This window comes from Alexandromys fortis, unplaced genomic scaffold (genome assembly GCF_014885135.2).
Source record: "Alexandromys fortis isolate MF-2015 unplaced genomic scaffold, M_Fortis_MF-2015_v1.1 scaffold_103, whole genome shotgun sequence".
NCBI lineage: Eukaryota > Metazoa > Chordata > Mammalia > Rodentia > Cricetidae > Alexandromys > Alexandromys fortis.
The window spans coordinates 1746599-1767512 of NW_026067978.1; the positions used below are offsets into that span (position 1 = coordinate 1746599).

The 20914-nt window shown below is 50.6% G+C and overlaps 1 protein-coding gene across 1 annotated transcript in view; it reads left to right on the forward strand.

Moving 5' to 3' along the window:
* Window positions 1-20914, forward strand: part of Fstl4 (follistatin like 4) — a 430956-nt gene that overhangs the window by 343691 nt on the left and 66351 nt on the right. The gene's annotated exons all lie outside the window — the stretch shown is intronic.

Here is a 20914-nt window from a genome sequence, read left to right on the forward strand (position 1 = left end):
TCAACTGTGACTACTCAAACTTGGGCTCTCTCCGGTAGCAGGCCCAGTGCCCCTGGAATGCACACACGTGCCTAGCCATGGCCAGGCTGCCATCCTGCTCTTCCTCCTCAGGCTTACCTGCCACTTGCCACCCAAACTGGCTTATGCGGCCTGGCTAGAGCCCTGGCCCTGCAGTGATTAGCAAGGCTCTGAGCAGGTAGCACCCTGCAGGTCTAGAGGGGGCTGTGGGTCGACTTGCTTCCCCAAACTCCACAAATGACCCAGCATGCATTCCCTAGCCGTGTCATAACAAATCACCACAAGGTGGCTTGAGACACCGAAAATTTATTCTCTGCTAGTTCCAGAGAACAGAAGTTAGAAATCAAGGTGCCGCCAGGCCAGCAGCTCCTGGAGACTCTCCCTGTGCTCAGCCAGCTTCTGGCAGCTCCTGGTGCTCCTGGCATGTGGTAACACAATGCCAGGCTCTGCCTCCATCTTCACAAGACTTTGCTCCTGCATGCTCTTCCCTTCCTGTGAGGCACTGGACCCTAGGGCTGACCCTAAGTCCTAGATAAACAGTCTTCAAACCCTTAAGTGACAAGATCTGCAAAGACCGTTTGTTCAAGTAAGATGGCATTACCATACCCCCCCAAAACATGAATGGGGACGATGTATTCAGTTCCCCATAGGCCCTAAGAAGGCTGACTCTGGCAAGATGTCCTGTCCCGGATCTCCCACACCCTTCTGCAACTACTCCTCACACGACGGCTCACAGTGTCACCATGCTCAGGTTCCCCTCATGTCCACTGAGGCACCCTGACCTTCCTAGGATTGCAGGATGCCAGCCTGGGTTCAGCCCATCCCTCAACACCAGGTTTTGGGGCTCAAGTTCTGGGTACAACCTATGGCACCCCATCTAGAGAACACACTATAGCTGTGGAGAACTTGTCTATAGAAAACACGTTGCTAACCAGGCATGACACAGGCAGGAAGGAGGATTGGGGCTTCAACGTCATCTTCGGCTATACAGCAATCCAGACCATGTTAGGGGTTGTTGTGGTGGTGGTGAACTCAACAGAAGGGTCATATGGGAAGAGGGAACTTCGTTTGAGAAAACACCCCCATCAGATCAGCATGTAGGCAAGTCCGTGAGGCGTTTTCTTGATTAATGACAACATGGGGGGCCCCACCCACTGTGGGTGAGCCACCCCTGGACAGATGGTTCAGGATTATATAAAACAACAAGCTAAGCAAGCCAGAGTTAAAGCAGCACTCCTCCTCAGCTTCCACTTGAGTTCCTGCCCTAGCTTCCCTCAGTGACAGACAATAAAGTGTGAGATGAAATGAACTCTTTTTCCTCCCGCAAGCTGCTTTTGGCCAGGGTTGTTCCACATCAACAGAAAGCAAAGTAAGACTCCTGGGCTACATGAGACACTGTCAAAAAAAAAAAAAAGACAACTAAAGAAAAAACAGGAAATAACTAACTTCTTGAACTGCGTATACAGGCTCCATTGAACCAGCTGTTGGCAGTGCTGGTGAGGGGCTGGGCTCTCCAAGAAACATGTTCCCATGCATCCCTGGGGGATGCCATTTGGCACCCATCCTGAGCTGAGCCTAGGGCTTAAGTTTTGAGGTAGCAAGGTTGCTGGGAGCCTGTACACCTCAAGCTCCCTCGCCCTCTGACTTCCTGTCTACACATTTGTATAAAGAGCAAGGTCAGCTGAGGTCCGTAAGGACCCTTCCCACCCTCGTGCCACAAGTCTGAAGCCCAGCTACTGAGAAAGATCTGGGGTTTCTCAAATAGGAGTGACCTATAGACCTGCCAGAGTTCACCAAAAGAGAACTACCCCCTCCTGGGATGCCCCTCAGAGTCCAGTACCTGGTACCCAGTGTTCCACCATGGCCTTCCTGGGATGCCCCCTAGGGATTCCAGATGTGGCCTCAGCTGGGATAGCATTCTAGGGCAAGCAGGAAATCACACTGTGGCTCCCATAGGCTGTTCTGGGAAGGACATCGTCATTAAAACCTCCCAACTCACTGGATGCAAACACAGATCAGTCATCCCAGCTACAAGGGAGGCTGAGATAGGAAAACTGCCTTCCGAACCTGAACCACATAGTAAGTTCAAGGCCAGACCAGGTGACTTAGAAGGACTCTGTCTTAAAATAAAACTTAAAAAGAGCCAGATATGCGGCTCGGTGAGAGTCCCTGCCTAGCATGCCCAGAACCATATTTGCATCAGTCTGAGACCTGGCAGTCCCAGCCAATATACTAGCATGCCTCTGGGAGAGCCATGTCCCCTCCACCACAGCCTTACATGCCTGGACATTCCTACAGCTCATCCTTGTCCAATACCACTGCCTGGGAAAGTGGGCCACAAAGCCGAGAGCTTCCCAGTTGAACTAAAGAAGCAAAGAACAGCAGTCAGAAGGGAGCTGAGGCCAGAAAAACCAGGTCCCTTACGTTCCCTTTAAAACTTAAGAGCCCCACGATCCACCTTCTCCTCTGTGATGTCAATGTGTGGTAAGAGCACATGGTCCAGGGCACAGCTCTGACCACAGGCACCTGTTGTGGTGACAAATCCCCTATTGCATAGACATGATCACAAGGACCCCTGCGTACCTTGGAAAGGCTGCTCCTTCGTGTCCTGTTAGTAGTGGCTGCCCTTACGAATCCTCCATGTTAGTTTAGAGCAAGACTTCAGTCTGAAAGTGATGAGGGAACCCAGAGTCCCTAAGGTCCTTCTAGAATCAGCCTTGTTCATGGGCCTACACCCTACAAACTCTAATTGAAATATAGCATATGCAGAAATGCATTCCACCCCGCAAGGAGACATAAGTGCCCCCCGATGGCTTGCCTAGCATGTACAAGGCCCTGGATTTAGTCCCTGGTACACTCAGAGAAGTAACCTCACTCATCCCATCCCATCTGCCCCTTCCTGGTCACAGCACCTTTCCCTCCTCCCCAGCGGAATGATTTCCTGCCCAGCACTGCAGAGTAACCTGTGTGCCTTAGAACTTTGTGTCAATGAAATCACAAAGTGTGACCCTTCCGTGTCTGGCCGCTTGCCCAAAACCGTCTGCAGGTTCAGCTATTGTAACTCCATCTTTAGCAGGAGCCCATCTTTCTCCTGGGCAATAACAGTCCATTGTAAGAACATGCCAGAATTGATATACCTGACTTGTTTCCAGTTTGGGGAAATCATTTTTTTTTAAGTTCCAGCAGAGAATGAACAAGTTCTCACACAAGCCTTTGATGAGCATTTCTGCCAGAAACACGACTCGGCATCAGATTACCAGAGGGGGTGATGGCTTAAAGATACCCCTTGTCCTATCCAGAGAAGGGGGAATTAACTGGAGGGGGTGAGGGTACAGAGAGCATCTTCTCAAAGTCAGCCAAGGACACAGCCTGGATAGACTTCACAACCCCATCTACCACACAGGGACATAGCCTGGACAGATGTCACAACCTCCTCTACCACAAAGGGACACGACCTAGATGGATGTCACAACCCCCTCTACCACAACCTTACACCCCTGGATGGTCCTGCAGGCTCATCCTTGTCTTTGGGCAAGTGCCACTGTCTGGGGATGTGGGTTCCAAAGCTGAGGGCTTCTGAGCTAAGGCCAAGGGACACAGAGCAGCAACCAGGAGGGGAGTCAAGGCCCCAGATGCTTCTAGGTCTGTTCAGTTCCCACCCTTTCCACAGAGGAGTCTCTTGTCTGCACCCCACTCCTACTTCCTCACCTGTCCCCACTTCTGTTTCCTTCTACCCCCTTCCTTCCCTTCCTCCCCTCCACCTCTGCTTTTCCCCTCCCCTTCACCTCCTCCCTTCCCCCTCACTTCCTCTCCTCCTTTTCCTTCCTTCCTCCCCTCAACTACCTTCCCTCCATCTCCAAGACCCCCAGGCAGCCAGGAACTGATAGAGAACTATGAGCCCCCCCCATAAGTCCCATCCTGGGACAAGATTACCCTACTTAAAGGGAAAATGTAGTTTCTCTCCATCGATTTAAATTATGTTTGGTATACTGTTAGTTAAGTATGTACAAGCGTAAAGCTGGGTACATGTCCCTTATGCATAGAGCTCTCTTAGAACCATAAAGCTCAAACAAATTTATAAATGAAATAAATAACAAACTGCAAAACCAATAAACTTCAAATTAACAACATTAATTTAATGGGACAAATGATGCTGTTTTCCTGAGACTAAATCAGGGCGCACAGCGTGGCTCTGGGCAGCCTGCTGGGGTCTCCAGCTTCTCTGCAGCTCCTGTGAGCTGGGGGCTGATGCCAGTCTCCCACCACTTCTCCGTTCCAAACCTCCAGTCCTGTAGAGCGTCCCAACCTCCTAGCGCCTCAGTTGCTCATTTGTGAAAGGGAGTAAGCAAGACCCCGAGATGTGGCTCAGTAGGTAGAGTGGCACACACAAAGCCCTGGGTTCGATCCCCAGCACCACATAAGACTGGACGTACTGGTGCACACCTGCAGGCCCAAGAAGAGGCAGGAGGGTCATGAGTTCAAGGTCATCTTTACTGATGTCAGTTCAGTTTCATCTTTGGCTACATAGTAAGCCTGAAACCATGTTGAAATACATGAGACCATATCTCAAAAGTTGGGGCAGGATGGGGAAAAGGCTCAGCAGTTGAGAGCATGTGTTGCTCTTGCAGAGGATCCAAATTCAGTTCCCAGCATCCGTGTGGTGGCTTAAAACCACCCTGTACTCCGGTGCCAAGAGATCCAACACCCTCTGCTGGCCTCTATGGGTTCCTGAATATATAGGCATGCATTCATACACTTAAGAACTTCATATACATAAAAATGAGTGCTTTTTCAGAGACTCAGAAGAATTCAACATTTGGTACACATACAGCTTCCTGGACTTGACCCTTTGAAAGTCAGAAAGTCATGATGACTCCCTTCTACTGTCAACATTTCAGAATTCTTACTAATTTTTTGAATATTTATCTTCATGAGTATGCGTATTTTGCATATATGCACCATGTGTGTACAGGGCTCACAGAGACCAGAAGAGGACATTGCATTGATATCTTGAATAGTAGTTATAGATGAGCTGCCATGAAGATGCAGGGGAATCGAACCCAGGTCCTCTGCAAAAGCATCCAGGGCACTTAACTGCGGGGCCGTTGGTCCAGCCCTTCTCAGTGATTTTTAACAAAGGGTCTTCCGTCTTCATACTGTGCTGAGCCATGTACCTATGTCAGAGGTCCTACGTGTAGAATAGCCAAGCACACAGTGGGTACTCGGTCCTGTTTCTAAGAGTACTTAGTACTCCTGATACCAAGTGTAGTTTGTTTATGATGTTTTCCTCAGAGACAATTTTATCTCCCTATTGTATAGCAGGGGTTAGAGAGGCCAGCTCATGTGTGTAATTGCATTGAGTAATTCCTGAGGTTGCATATGTGCTATGGAGCAGGGACTCTGTAATGAGGGAAGGAACTAGCATACAGGGTCACATGGGCATCGTGAGCCCATGAACCCCGCACCATCGGCTCAGCTCCAGCTCCCACGCTTCTGCCCCAATCTCCTGCCTTGATACTCAATCACTTTTATCGGAACTGGTTCAAAAATGGGGCCAGCCGAAATACTGCTTGCTATTTTCTTCAAACTGCTTAAGTCGATGGCCGGAGTTTAAGTTAGCAGGTTATGGAGCTGAAGACACCGTAATGGATTAGAAGCTCATACGGAGTTGCTAATTTAATTCCCCCTTTTTATTGCTGTTCTCTTCTAAAACAGCACAGATAGCCCTTTCTCTGAGAGCGAGATATTAATAACCAAGGCATACTCTGAGAGCCAGGGAGGGCATTAAGATTTTGCAAGGTCTCTCTATTTGTCCCTGACTTCTCAAGGCTCCTATGCTGGCCCAGAGAGGAAACAGACCCAAAGGATTAACTGTTCATTCTAGAAAATGCAAACTCTCCTTGACCACTGTCAACAGAGCCGAGTAGCAGCCCCACCTGCCCAGAGCAGATGTCTGTAGTCAGCGCCATCAGGCCCTGGGCGTGGTACGGGGCTTACCAAAGAAAAGTGGGCACTTGGGCTTCTAAGAACAAACCATTAATAGCCCCTCACTATGCAAGATCTCCTGGAGATTCAACTCCTGGGAGAGTCCATCTTCCCTCTTAGAGCACAGTAGGCTAGAGCCCTCCCTGGGCTCAGTGAGCAGCCTCATGGCTAGTCTCCTGGCAGAGTCTCAGAGGGGACCTTCATGGCTCAGGGATGAAAAGAAGATATGGGCTGTGCTCAGCTAGCAGTCCCTGGACTGAATTCTTCCTTCCCCTTACCCGCAAACCTGAGTTTCCTTTACTACACCAAGGCCTGTGGGCAAGGATATGTTGTGACCAGGAGTGTTGGAGCTAATTCTCCTGGCAGCCATATTCCTGGGCCTTCTGACTTCCTGCAGCCTTGGGGTAAGATGAGCCTCAGAGGCCATGCCTGGCCAGCATCACTTATTGTACCTCCGTGAGATCACCGCCAAGGACAGGACAAATGTACCAGGTAGCTCTGAATCCAAGATGACCCCTCCTCTATCAGGAGGGGGGGACCCTGGGCCCAGGCTGTACATGACTCCAGAGGATACCTCCAGGAAGGCAGTTAGAGTCTAGAGATCATTTCCTCCTAAACCCCGCATGGCCTCACGAGCTATGTGTACAGTACAGCCAGGCTGAATCGAGGCAAGTAATAAGTGTAAAATGCGCATCTTCAAGCCTTGTATGCAAAATATGTCAAACTTATCTCATTAGATTTTATGTTGATAACATGTCAAAGTGACGACATGCTGACAGATTGAGTTACAGTAGATTATTGAAATGAGCATCGCTGGGTTAGTTTTTCTGTTTCGCGTAGCTTCTGGGAATGGTAAAGTAAATATACCGCATGCGCCTATATTTCTAAGGCCGGTGCTGTGTCAGGAGAAGACAGAGGAGATGTCTCACAGGTCAACTAGATTAAAGTTGAGGATGTAACTAAATTAGTAGATTATTTGCTTAGCATACACAAAGGCTAGCTTTAATCCCTAGCATCATGTAAATCAGGCAGGGTGGTGGGTTCCTGTAATCCCAGGACTCAGTAGGTACAGGCAAGAGGATCAGAAGGTCAAGGTCATTTTCCTCCATTTAAGGCCAGTGTGGCTATGAGGGACCCTGTATCAAGAGTCAACCCAATAGAATCATCACCAGGCAGAGGGCTGGACCATCTCCTAAAGCGATGTGGGCCCCACAGCAGGCCTTCTCCTGAGCAGCAGCTCTAGGTGGCCTCCCATGCAAACCCCCACAGTGGAAGGAGGTGAGGATTGAGAGCCCTGGAAAGAAGCCCTCAAAGGAGGGACTTCAGGGCTGTACCATGACAAATATTCTCAGAACCAGAAAGACAAAGTGGCTTTTCCTGAGCACCTGAGATTCACAAGTGCCAACAGATGGCCTGAGTCTTCATAGTCTCTTCTGGATCTCACTACAGAACCCAGAGACACCATCACAGACCTGCTGTCACACAGACACGGGCAGACACTTGCCACTCGGAGTGGCTCCTTCAGTGCCAACGCAGCATGCTGGTTTACAGACTCATAAAAGCACAAGCATTATTATTTCTCTACACCGCAGGCATATCTGGGGTACCCACTTAACGGCGCCTGTAGAATAAATTACTTCCGGATAACACTTTTTAATTGAATTGAACTAACAGCTTAGTAATATGTTGCAATAAGAGGAATATTAGGATGATTAAAAGATTCGAAAACTCTTACGAAATTAAATGATTAAACGTAACACTGAGTAAATGAATGAGTCTGTGTACGTTAATCAGTTGTGGCCTCGGCAAACAGTTGTGTAGCTAAGTGTTCATTGCAGCCCTGCACTCATGGCTTCCCTCTCCCTGTGTGTGGCTCCATTGCTCCCTCTTGACTGCCACTCGGAGAGGATCCTCCAGAGGCAACAGAACTGAAGTCCTTCAGCCAGGGAGGGTCACATGAGTTGTGGCTTCTGGTCAACCACTGGTTCCTAGGGTTCTATCTGCACAATTCAGCCAGGTTGTTTATTGTCGATCCTTGTTTTTTAGATTAAATGAAACTTAAAGGAGCAGAAATTCACCTTCTGGCCAAATGACATACAACATCCCTGTAATTTCAGCCCTGATGGTGGCTACAGCAGAAAGATAACAAGTTCCAGGACAACTTGGGCTGTATAATAAGATTCTGGCTCAGAAAAGGAAAAAAAAGAATGTTAGGATTCTGGGGACTAGGGAGGTGACTCAGTAATTCCCTACTGTTAAATTATGACAAACTGCATTTGGATCCCCAGCACCCATGTAAAAGCCTGGCGCAGAGGTACAAATCCGTAGCCCTGGCACTAGGGAAGGCAGAGATGGGCATGTCCCGGAGCTCACTGGTTGGCCAGCATAGCTAAGTGGATAAGTTCTGGGTTCAGTGAGAGACAGACCCTGTCACAGGAAGTAAGGTAGCAATATATCAAGGAAGACAACACTACCAACCTCTGGACACACACACACACGCCCACCTGCATGCACACTTATACACTTGAACACAGACACACACACACACAAGGAATTTTAGGAGCCAGAGGGATGGCTCACTGGTGAAGAGTGATTGGAGCTCTTCCAGAGAACCCACATTTGGTTGATTCACAGCATCCAAGTCAGGTGGTTCACAACCGCCTGTAACTCCAGTTCCAGGGGATCTGATAACTTCTTCTGACCTGCACAAGTACCCATATACAGGCCATAGGCACACATGGACTGTGGGGGGGGGGGTACGGGGGGGGGTATAGAGAGAGAGACAGACAAACAGACACGGAGGAGGAGGAGGCGGAAGAGGAGGAGGAAAGAGATCATTCTGGCTTTTGTGTGATCATTGGAATTATAATTTCTGATAAGTCCCCTTCCTCCTTTTTGATTGTTTAAGCTGTCTCTCATGCCACATAGCCCAAGCGTTTTCACATCCTTGGACTGTTGAATCTGCCAGGATGGTCTTAGAAAGTGGAGGTGGGGTGTCATATGGGAAAAGCAGCTGTGGAGAAGGTCTCAGGAAGGTGCCTTCTGTGTCCCCAGCCTCTGGCACTGGCCACGTCAGCTAGCACCATGCAGGTACCTTTTGTGTGACCTAGAAAAACTAATTAACTTCCTCACACAACTCATCCCCCACCTGCCCAGAGAAAACACAGGTCGTTTCTGATCATATATATCTTTCATGCCCCGTTCATAGCCATAATTAGTCACATAAAAATTCAGGTTATGATTCAGGCTGTTATTAGGGAAACATGAAAACACTGGAAGTTGTGTTTCACTCTCTGATACACTCTCAAGGTCTTCAGTACAGAGAGAAGAAGGGACTTTGTATCTCATTAAGGTGAAAATTCAATTCAGCGCATACTCCCATTGGCTGGACTTGATACTGAATGTATTTCCCCAGGCATGCCTGGCAGGAGATTCAGGACAGGTCTGCTATTGTCTGCCCCTGGGATGCCCCCGTGACCTGTCTCCTGCCCCACCCTGCCCAAAGTACATTTCCAGGTCTGGAACTTCCTAAAGCAGGCTGCAAAACCTTCCTCAAATGAAAATATATAAGCTTGCAGCTCCCAAAGAGTAGGCCAGCTCTCTGTTAAGTTACAGAAACGATACTGCCCTGTCTGAGATTGGGGTTGGAGTAGGGCAGGACATGTGGTCGGTACCTGCTAGGGCTACTGGATTCTTCTCCCCCAACCTGGCAAGCTCAGAGCCCGAGGAAGGAATTGCATTCCCACAGTTACCCTGGAGACCAAGAGGGCTCTTGAAGGCCAGCGAATGTCAGCAGGCTGTCGGTTGTGCCTCTAACTTTATGGCCATGCTCCTAAAGCAGCTCTAACTGGATTCTAAGTGATCAAGAAAGCTCCCCGAAGACAGCCAAGGGTTTGAGTCCTGAGGACGGGCTTTGTGGCTTCCAGAGCTTCCTGTAATGAAGACCCATTTCATACATGAAACTCACCCTCTCTAGGTCACACAGTTCATCACACCCAAAATGCTTATTTTGGCTCATAGTATCAGAGGTTTCAACCCATGGTCTCTTGGATCCATCACTTTAGGCCAGTGGAAGCACAGTACATCTCCATGGAAACAAGTAGCAGAAGAAACCCATTTACTTCAGAGGTTGCAGAATGACAAAAGGAAGGAAGATGCTGGGGTCTGGGATCCCCTTCAAGAGCATACCCCCGATGATCTGACTCTTCCTCTGGGCCCTGCGTCCTGTATGTTCTACCATTTCCCAACAGTGCCACGCGCTGGAGAACATATGACCCCATGGAAAACATTTCAAAATCAGGCCATAATACAATCAATCCAAGATCTAGCAGTTAACGGATTCTGAGCCTTGGCAGTGAGCAGGGAGGTGCTTATAGTCTAGCAGATGGAGGAGCTGGAGCGGGAATGGCCACACCTCAAGGATTCCCGTTCCCTTGTCACCCGACACGGCCTCTCAGCCTCTCACCTCAGCAGATTTCACAGCTCGCTTGTCTCCAGGACCTTCGTTTGTCAAAACTCTGAAAAACCACTGGCCTGAGCCAACCAGGAAAGAGGCGCCCCCAGCTTTGTTCCTGGAGGATGCAGATGATTCCAGTGTCCTATCGAGTTAATCCAGTATGTGCTGGGCCGTTATCATAACTACGCCCCTCATCTCCAGGCCAGTTGGGGAGTGAACACTAATACATCCTGTGCAGAACCTCTTTCTGGGGAGGATGGGATCCTGGTGGCCCTTGACAGAGAGGACCAGAGCATAATGCAATGGAAGACTCTTGAAATGCTAATGTGAGCTCCCTGCAACTTAATTTTATTTTATATATATAGATGACATTTCACAGCTCCGCAGCCTCGATAGCTACAACACCATCGTAAAACTGACAACGCGGTGATTTAGGGAGAAGAGCCCATCCGATTGAAATGGACGGTGGGTCTTTAAAGGCCCCGTTTAGCGCCTCTTACCTGGGGTCAGTGTTCATTTTCAATACGTCATTAAAGCATTCTGTTAAATCATTTGCAGAGTGGCTCGGCTCTTCTCCATCTTCATGTTGGATTACGGAGCTAATGAGGCAGAACCCCGCAGGAAGGGCCAGGGTAGACTCACAGCGATTTTCCCAGGTTAGGAAGTACCAGGGAAGGTACTTGAATAAAAGAGCTGCAGAGGAGAGGAGGGCCGGACGAGCAGGTGTATGAGCACAAAGATTTCCGTCCCCCTGACGTTGGTAGTTAGTTTCGGGTGCCATGCAGCCAGCAGCATAGGAAGATGAAAGAGGACACACGACATGCCTTGTAGAATTTTCTAGACCTCAAAGGCAGAGGGGCTCAGCAGATCCAACCGAGCGAAGGAGCTGAAGCCCAGCCTCAGGCAGGACCCAGATTAGCATGACCTTGAAGAGCTAATCTGCTCTCCCCCTGAGATCCCCATGAGACCCCGAGACAGTGGCGCTCCTGAGGACTCCCCTCTCCTTTCTTTTCTTTCTGGAATAAAAACTGTCATTTCATAGTAAAATGTTCCGGTTTTATCCAAGTGGAAAGATAGGCTGGGAGGATGGCTGGGAGGATGGCTCGGTCAGTGAACTGCTTGTCACTCAAGTGTGAGAACCTGTGTTCAATCCCCAGAACCCACACTTAAAGAGCTGGGCAGGCTGGCGCTAGGAAGACAGGCAGGAGAATCCATGGGCTGGCCAGCCAGGGACAGGCTGTTGCCTCGTCTTGCAGTTTCTAAAGTTAGGAAACTGCCCAACAGTCCAGCCCCTCCTTCCTGTTCCAAAGAAGAACAGGGAAACAGCTCGGGTTCATATTTGGATTTGCCCCCATAGGAAGCTGGGTTGCCAAGACAAAAGTAAGGTCTCCAGAACCTCCCATCTGAACCACAAAGGCCTCAGAACTCTCTAGGAGCTCAGATCTCTCCAACACCTCCATACCTTACCCAAAGTACAAGGAGATGATTGGCACTTTGGGAGTTGGCATCCAACTGCCGACCATGTAGTGTGGAGTAACACAACCATGTCCATTTCTGTTAAAAACACAGCCTTGTGACCCTAGAGTGGAGGCCACAGCAGAGGAAGCCCCCAGACTCCATCTGTGGTACTCAAGGCTCCTTATGAAGCCTAGCCATTGGGTTTATCAGCGCTGTTCTGCCCACGTGACTTTCCCCCTGTTTCTCAGGTACTTTAGGACTGCTCTCCAGTTGGTTTTCTTGTGAATTGTTACAGAGTGTCTAGCTTTCATCCATTAGCTTGGGCTCTTTAAATGCAAACGTGCCCACTTTCAGTTAGAGGGCTGGCCCCAGGAAACGTGGATCCTTCCCTCAGAGGCTGTCCATGTACACAGCCTGTCCTCCTGCATTCTGCTCTTCTGCCTAGCCTGGGTGTAGTTCAGATACCTCAACACAGCCGGTCAGATGCAGAGACTATCTTGACCCACTACCTGTCCTCCCTGCACCCCAGGCACAAAACATTGCCTAACAATAGGTACATGGAAGTGGCCCAGGGTCACCCAAACATCTGCGTTCCTCAAATTCCATAAACCAATAATATTACATGGGTTTCTATAGGATAAAGGCACCAACTCCTCACTTGGCGCTGCTGCCGAGATATCATCCAAAGAGTACAACATCAGAAAGGGGGTGAGTGCAGTCCACAGGGATGGCTCCTGGGAAACTCTAGTGACCTCAGGCATCCTGCGTACACACCACCTAAGTGAGTGGCCATCTCACACAGAGCATCACAGCGCCAGCCCTCAGATGGCATGTGAGCAGGAACTATATATCAGAACCTCTAATATAAGGTGGGCTCTCCCTGCACCCTGCTCTGTGAAGCTGCGGGCACCATACCCTGACAGCCATTATCCACCGTCTCTGTGGTTAGTCAGTAGGAAAAAAGGCCTGGGCCGTCCCACCTATACGACAGGTAAGCATCTGACTTCTCAGTCATGCCAGTCCTGGTCCTGGCCAGCTTGCCAAAAGCATGGGAGCTGGCAGCTATGGAGAGGGAGGAACATAAGGACCAGGACAATATGACCTATGCGTGGTTATGAGCTCACCTACTCCTGACAGAAATAAACACAGTGCAGGCCAGGGGTTGGGGAGATGCCTTCTGATTAAATGCTTCAGTGTTTACATTATTAATTTACACACGTATGAGTAACTTTTACAAATATAGGCAAAGCTTCGAGGTCCATGACCTAATGTGGAATGCTAGACACCTGATTTGCCTAAGCCTTGTACGGGGTAGGATTTGCAGCAGTATGGAATTGAGAAAGCACGGTCACTCAATCCCAACCACTTGGCTCCAGGGCGTAGGGAAACTGCTCTCTGAAAACACGCGAAGCCACAAACTTTCCTTGCTCCCCCTGGTCATCAGTGAAAAGGATCCACTCAGAGACCTAACGCATCAATCTGGCCACAGTTTCATCATCTGTGATATGGACAGATATCCCCGACCCAGGTTCTCTGTAAGGTTGATGGGACCTCAGATGCGAAAGTGCTTTGGGTAAAGAGGGGGCTGTCCTCATCCCAAGCATGCCTCCTCACCTAGCCTAGGGTCCTCTTAAGTCAGTCTGGAAGAAGCGCCATGGCAACAGGCGGACACACAGCCTGCAGTTTTCAAAGTGTGATGTTGAGCCTGCCCTGAGCTGACCTGTTCAACCTCCCCAACCCTGATAACTGCTCTCTCCTGTCTCCCACCCCACCCCCACCATCTCTCTCTCTCCTCCTTGACTCTTCCCTGCCTTTGCTCCTCCTCTTCCTTCCCCCAGCTCCTCCTGCTACCCCCACCCCCTCTCTACCCTGCTAGGAAAGGTGAGTCTGAGAACTGGTACCTCACAGACGCCAGGCAAAGAGACAAGGCACACAACGGGAGCCTAACCTGCTGGGCTGGAAGCTGAACGTTCCAATATCATGACTGTTTGCTCTCTGGTTTCAATGGCAGGAGTCAGAAAGTCATGGTCCTAAAGAACTGAGGCCTAGTGAGGATTCAGGGACAATGGGCAAGTAGCTAGCTGGCACCATTCCAGGCCAACCTTTCCTGGAGCAGAGCAGCAGGGACTCTGCTGCAGTGACTATAATAGTGTGACCCAGAGTGGCTCTCCTGACCTGCAGGGACCGTGGCCAGCTCCTGGATTACCTCCGCATCTGCCTACTCAACAAGCAGAAAAAAGGAATGGACAGTGTGTCCTTTGGTCTCTGTGCTAGGGACTCCCCTGACCAGGAACTGGTCATTGTTCAATTGACAGGGCCCTAGGGGGCATGATGACCAGGGGACAAGAAGAGAAGAAGATAGCCAGGTGTGGCATCAGGAGCTCCTGAAAAAGCTGAAGGCTCACGTAGGCAAGTTTATTAAGAAACACACCACCTTATATACCGTCTTCCTGAAAGGAAAAAAAATGGGACAGTATCAGCAAAAAACTATCATACAATAGGACAAAGTCAGCAGGAAGTTAATCAAGCAGTGTTGCACAAGGGAACACAGGATGGCTCAAGGATGGCAGAGACTGAGCGCACAATAGCCTTGGGACAGATAACTCCAGTCTCTTCAGGGGGAATGACAACTTCCCAGGGACCAAAACCTTACCCGCTTCAAGGTTCTGGCCCCAGCCGTAGACCGAACCTTGCCAAGTCTGCCCCTAGGCAAGGATATAGAACTAGGTTCCTTTTGTCCTATCTTCGGGGACTCAGAAAGCCTGGCACTCAACACTCCTTCGCCTCTTGGTCAGCAAGAGCAGAGAAAGGTTAGGCAGGGCCTTAGCTCTCCGAGTGTTTACCATTGGCTGAGATTCAGCCAGGAGATGGCTAGGGAGCTTCCGAGCCCATCATCCATTGGGCTCACACCACTGCTGTCTGCCCCACCTCTGGGAACTCAATTAGGTTGGTGGTGTTTGGAATAACACAGAGCCTTTCTGCCCATGTCTCCATGGCTCATCTATAGAACCACATGAGCAAGGAGAAGTCACACAGTGTATACTTTGTGGTCTGGGCACCCTGTGTTGACATAGAGGTCCCCACTCCTAGGCTCTGACTTTCTGTAAGAGTCAGCCAGTATTGGGATGGCTCACAGTATCCAGGGAGGGACTAATAAGAGTGCTAAGGTAATAGATTGAGGGACCCCTGAGCTTGGTGGCCCTAGGGTCATTATGCAGGGATGGCCATGCTATACTCCTCTTTAAGGAGAGCTTAGATGCCCCATTGTGCACCTGGGGCAGGGAGAACATGACCAGGCTTGGTCAGGTTGCTGCCAGGATTCATGGATATATGTCCTGTGGAGAGTCCCATTACTTGCAAAGGAAATGTGTGATGTCCGAACCATCGACCACAGCAAAACCCTATCACAGGAAGGGTGCCCCAGCCTGAGCAGTGGGGCAGTAGGCTTGGACAGATCACCCACACACAGCTGGAGCCCTGCCACTTCCCAGCTGTGTGGCTGGGAGCATGTCTTGCACCCTCTGGGGTTACCCCGCAGACTGGAATAGTGGGATGCTCCTGTTGGGATCTGTGCACAGAGACCTGGGGGCCTCATTGCCATGCCTCATATGCCCATTCTCTTCTACCTCTGCTAGTGCAGCATACCAAGCTCTTCCACCTGCTTCTGCCCTCCTGCCTCTACAAAACTGTCTTTGCTCCTCCTACTACTACTTGTTCCTTACCAAGTTCTTTCCCTTGGATGCTACTGGGGTCAAGCAGAGTGCTCAGCCCCATGCGAGGTGCTGAAAGACAGCAGGAAGCCAGGCAGGGGCGGTTCTTGTAATGCTGAGCCCTGCCTACTCCTGTCCCTACCCCTTCACACCCCATCCAGGGCTCCCTTCTCGGTCAGTGCACCCACCTCCTGTGAGATCTCAACCATCTGATCTTCTAGAAGCCAGACCCAGGGCACTTAATGAGGCCATGGCCCTGAACCAAGAAGCATGTTTGATTGACAGGCAGTTCAAGAAGGCACATGGAAAGGAACAAGGCAGGACTGCGATAGGAAGTGGGAGTGGTGCCAGTTCACACCCTGGTGTCAAGGTGACCTTCCAGAACTTGGTCCTGAAGGCAGGAGGCCTTCAGAGAGGCTGTGGCCTATAACTGCACAAGTACAAGAAAGGATGCTCTGAAGTGGATAGGAGGGAGGTGGGCAGACCTGGGGACCACAGAGCAAGAGGATGCTCTGAAGAGGATAGGAAGGAGGTGGGCAGACCTGGGGACCACAGAGCAAGAGGATGCTCTAAAGAGGATAGGAAGGAGGTGGGCAGACCTGGGGACCACAGAGCAAGAGGATGCTCTAAAGAGGATAGGAAGGAGGTGGGCAGACCTGGGGACCACAGAGCAAGAGGATGCTCTGAAGAGGATAGGAGGGAGGTAGGCAGACCTGGGGACCACAGAACAAGAGACTCTAGGAACCAGGAGGGAGAGTGAGGCTGGGCCTGGGAAAGGAAAACTGGCTGGTGGAGATGAGCTGAGGGACGAGATAAGCCATCTAGAATGTAGGCTCTGAGCACAGAGAGACCAGACAGAGTCCAAAAGGCACAGCAGGGACACCAGGAACCCACTGCTGAAGGCTCCCAGGATGCCCAGGGCCTGGCCCCAGCGGACACTTATTTAGTGATATAATTGCTTCCAAGAACCAGGAGTTATCTTTGGAATGTGGATATAGTAACTGCCCCGCTGGTGGCACTCAGTAGCCATTGGAGCCAGTCATCAACAGTGACTTCCAGTACTTCTCAGGGACCTCTGAGCTGGGTTTATAACATACAACATCTGTAGAGATGAAGATGAAGACAGATGGAAGCCTCATGGGGTCATTTCCCCTAGTCCCCTGTAGATGGTAGGACTCAGTGGGGAGGGGGAAGGGGCCAGGAAGCACCTGCCATCAACGGAGCTTCCTTGGCAGGTCTTTGTGACCCTTCTCTTCCTGACAGGTCTGGTGGGAAGACAGTGAAGGCAGACATGGGGCCTCTTGGCACAGATGGGCTTCCGGTGGACAGGAAGGACTGCAGAGTACCCTGACTCTCCAGGCAGCCAGGTGGAGCCTGGCACTTGCAGGCAGAGGGTGGGTGGAGTCTCTAGGAGAAGGGCAGGAGAATGCTCAGTCGCTGCAGGTGGAGTGATGGAGGAAGGTCATTGGAGGCATGTCTGCATGGCTTGTGCATGAGATGGGATTTATGAACAGCCAGAGTCACTCCTTGGAACCCAGATGGTAACTTTACCCAAATATTATGTCTGTTTGAACCTGTTTACATAATGTGGGGGGAGGAGAAGAAGCCAAGCCCGGATTCATCACAGAAGCCTCTATAGGTTCCAACCCACATTGCCCAGGACAGGCAGCCTTCCCGCCATGGGAGCCCTTTGCCAGCATGCTGACTTCTGCTCTGGCTACCCCAGGAACCCCTGCAGCATTCCTGGGCTGTGGAAACTGCTTGAGTTCCACAACAAAGGCCCTTTACACCACAGCTTCCCGTAGAATGCAAGCAACCTACGCCCTCCACTGCTAGGGAGGGCAAACTGTGGCGGGAACACTGGTGGCCGCACCCAGTTCCAAGCTAATGAGTCTCAGATTCCAGCGGGGAGTTTGCCTACCGCTGGTACTCTCTGGACCTCTGTGTTCCCATCCCCCACCCTGGGAACAGCCCACCAATGACATCAGACCACGATGGCCAGCCACGCAGGGTTGTGGTCAGCCCACCTGTCAGGTATCTCCTGTGGACCTGTGAGTCCTGGGTATGTAGACCATGCATCCCTTGCATGTGATAGACAGTAGGCCACTCCTCTAAAGTTGACACAAAATGTTTTGAACTTTAGTTTTATTCTTATGTGGTGTCTGGAGTTTCTCGATTTTGTGGGATTGGGCGGGGTGGGAGTGTAGGACTCACCCTTGGGAGCAGGACAGGGTAAGGGCAGGGCAGAGAAGAGGCTAATTCTATAATGTTCACATTGGCCTTCTACCAGCTTCCCTGCTTTGAGCAGAGATATCCCAGGCACATTTGCATATGGCTGGGCTCGCTGGTGCCAGTATGGTCAGTGAGCATGGGAAAGCCCAGGATGCATTTGGAGACCAGCCAAAAATTCAGTTTGGCTCCATCTAAGTGGGAACAGTAGGAGATGATGTGTTAGTGGACCTTAAATGCTAGGCAGGGAGGGCAGGCATCCTAGAAGAGACTCCTGGCCAAACAGTGCCATCTTCCAGAATAAACAAGGTTCTGCCTGGGAGCCACTGTGGAAGGGGTGGAGAGGAAAGCATAGATGTGGAGGGACATAGGATGGTTTGTCTGTAACTGTAAAGATGAGGGAGGTGGGATATGGGTCCACCTATCCATTTCTCAAATGACCCGTTCGCTCAGCCGGCCAGCAGCCCTGTGTGTCTGTAACCTAAGGCAGACACCACATGGCACCGCCGCCAAGAAGTAATTTGCCGTGGGTCAAGATGTGGAGATTTCCAAACTGACAGATGGCGGAGGGGTCTTGGGAGAAGGAGCTGGAGGCGTTTTTCTTCCTGAGACTTGTCCTTGGACAAAACATACATTATAGGGTTTCCTTTCTAAAAGATAAATGAAAGAATCTGGCCAAGACCCAGAGAGTGGAAAGAGATCCCCACACTGGGAAAGGAAATTCTGCACATCCAACACTTGTTTAAAACTTTGCTGACGTTGTGTGTTGCCTCAGTTCAGCAGGTATGGGTGAAGGTTCTACGGCATCTCCAAAAACGGTCACACTGGCTCTCAGGAGGTCTCCCCTCCCCCCAGTCAGCTGCCTGCCTGGGGATCCATCCCCCACCAGGGACAGCAGGTGGGCCCAGCAGAGTGGGTGCTTCAAGTGTGCAACTGTTCCTGCCTAGGGACGGAAAGTCACTTCCAGCACGTTCATCATGTCATGATATTGATGTAGGCTGTAGTTCTCAATAGTGCCACTCCTGATACCAGAGCCAGGTCTCTTTGTCGTGGGGACTCTCATGTACCTTCTAAAATGCTCAGCAGCATCCCTGGCCTTCACTCAGTAGACACCAACAGGAGACTGCCTTCTCTCCTTGCCACCCCGATTAAAATGATCAACACCATTTCCAGGCAGCACCAAAGGTGAGCTGAGAGCCACAGATTTAGCCTCGAGGATCCAGCCTCATCTCCCCCACCCTCCATTCCACCTCCCTGTCATGTCCCACCCACCTTCTGCTCTGCTATAAAGCTCCAGGGATTGGGCATAGTGAAACAGGTCTCTTCAGGCAGGAGAATTAAGAGTTCAAGGCCAGCCTGAGGCACATTGGTGAGTACCAGTCCTCAAGCCTCCAAGCCCCTGGCTCTTCTTCACATTCTCCCAGGGATCTCATTGGGTCCCATTCTAAATATCACTTGAGAATGAATGTCTCTCACAGTCTCATTCTAACCTGGACCACCTCTCCCCTGAGCCCTAGACCGAGATCTCACTGCTCACTCCTTGGTCCACTTTGTGGAGTTAAAAGCAGAGTCCTCTATTTCACCTTCAGTTTCTTCTCTCTCAGTCATCCAGCAAATACAGTCAGCACCTGCCTAGGATTTCAGGCTCAAGATCAGCAATCGGCTCAAATCTTTCCTTCCTATCAGTCTCCCCATCTCATCTATCAGTCACTCTGCCTCCGGCAGGTGACCCAAATCATCCGCCATTCAATAGCTCGGGGTCTAGGCAAAGCCCTGGGCACCCAACACCAGCCTCCCATCAGCTCTCTGTCCCTTGTTCTTCCATTGGGAAAGAGCCTCCCCTCGACAGGCTCCCCAAGCAAGCCTTCTTGCCTTAGTGGCTTTAGGAATGGCAGCATACACACATGTGACCGTGGTGAACTTTGAGGAGACATCAGTGGGGGCTTTGGAAAAAGGGTTCTTTCTTCTTTCGACTTGTACATCCTTTCTACCAGCTGACACTGTGGGGCCCAGATCCGTGCCTGTGAAAGCAGGGAGGCGGCGGGGTGCTGCGGTGGCGTGCTGAGGGCGCTGGAGGGACCAATGATTCCCTAATGCCAAGGGATTAACCTGCCCCGGAAACTGCTGCCAGGGTGTTTTGTTACCACAGCTGGGGTTTCTCCTGCCATGCACATTTTGTCTTCCCTGTCAGAGTGTCTCTGCCTCCTGCCTGAAGTCCCCCTAAAATAAAAGCCAAGCTCCTTCCCGCCACTACAGGGCCAGCCCTGCTCCAGGCCTCTCCTGTTGCTGGGGTTGCTAGGGTTCAAAGCCTGTCTCTGACAGCCCCAATGATCTAAAGACAAATGGGGGCTGGAAAGATAGCTCAGTCAGTAACAGGCTTGCTGAACAAGTTCAATGCCCAGAACACACATAAAGAAACAGGCATGGTGTATGAACCCAGGTTAAAAAAAAGAAGTCAGATGTGACGGTGTGGCCCTATAATCCCATACCAGACTATTTGGCTAGTCCCAGGCCAATGAGATACTCTGTCTCTATAAACAAGGTGGATGACCGGCTTCTAAAGAATACACACACTCCCTCTCTTTCTCCCTCTCTCTAAATAAAACAAAATTTAAAAACTAAATAAATAAAAGAGAGAGTTGGCCGAAACTCCAAAGTCCTGGAGCCTCTCAGCTGGTGGGGAGCTGGCATCAGATACAAGCGCAAACCACGCTCCAAAACAGACTGCTGATGCCCATTTACAAAATGCAGCCGTGACTGGGCATCCTCTGGAGGGTAATTAGCCAGAAAGCATGTTATGATTATTTATGACTTTGTCCACCATGGCTTCTCCCATCTCATGCATGAAGCATGCCTGGGCCTTGGGGCAGAGGTCACGTAAGAGGAGTTGGGGCCAGGGAAGGTGAGGGGAGAGGGGCCTCCTGCTGGGTAACCTGGTCCCAGGACACATAGAGAGGGGGACTTGGGCCCAGAGACTTCTCTTCTCCTAGATGGTGGCTCGCAGAAGGCTGCCGCTGAGAAAGTCCTTTCAGTGCTTGTTTACTCAGGAAGCAAGAGA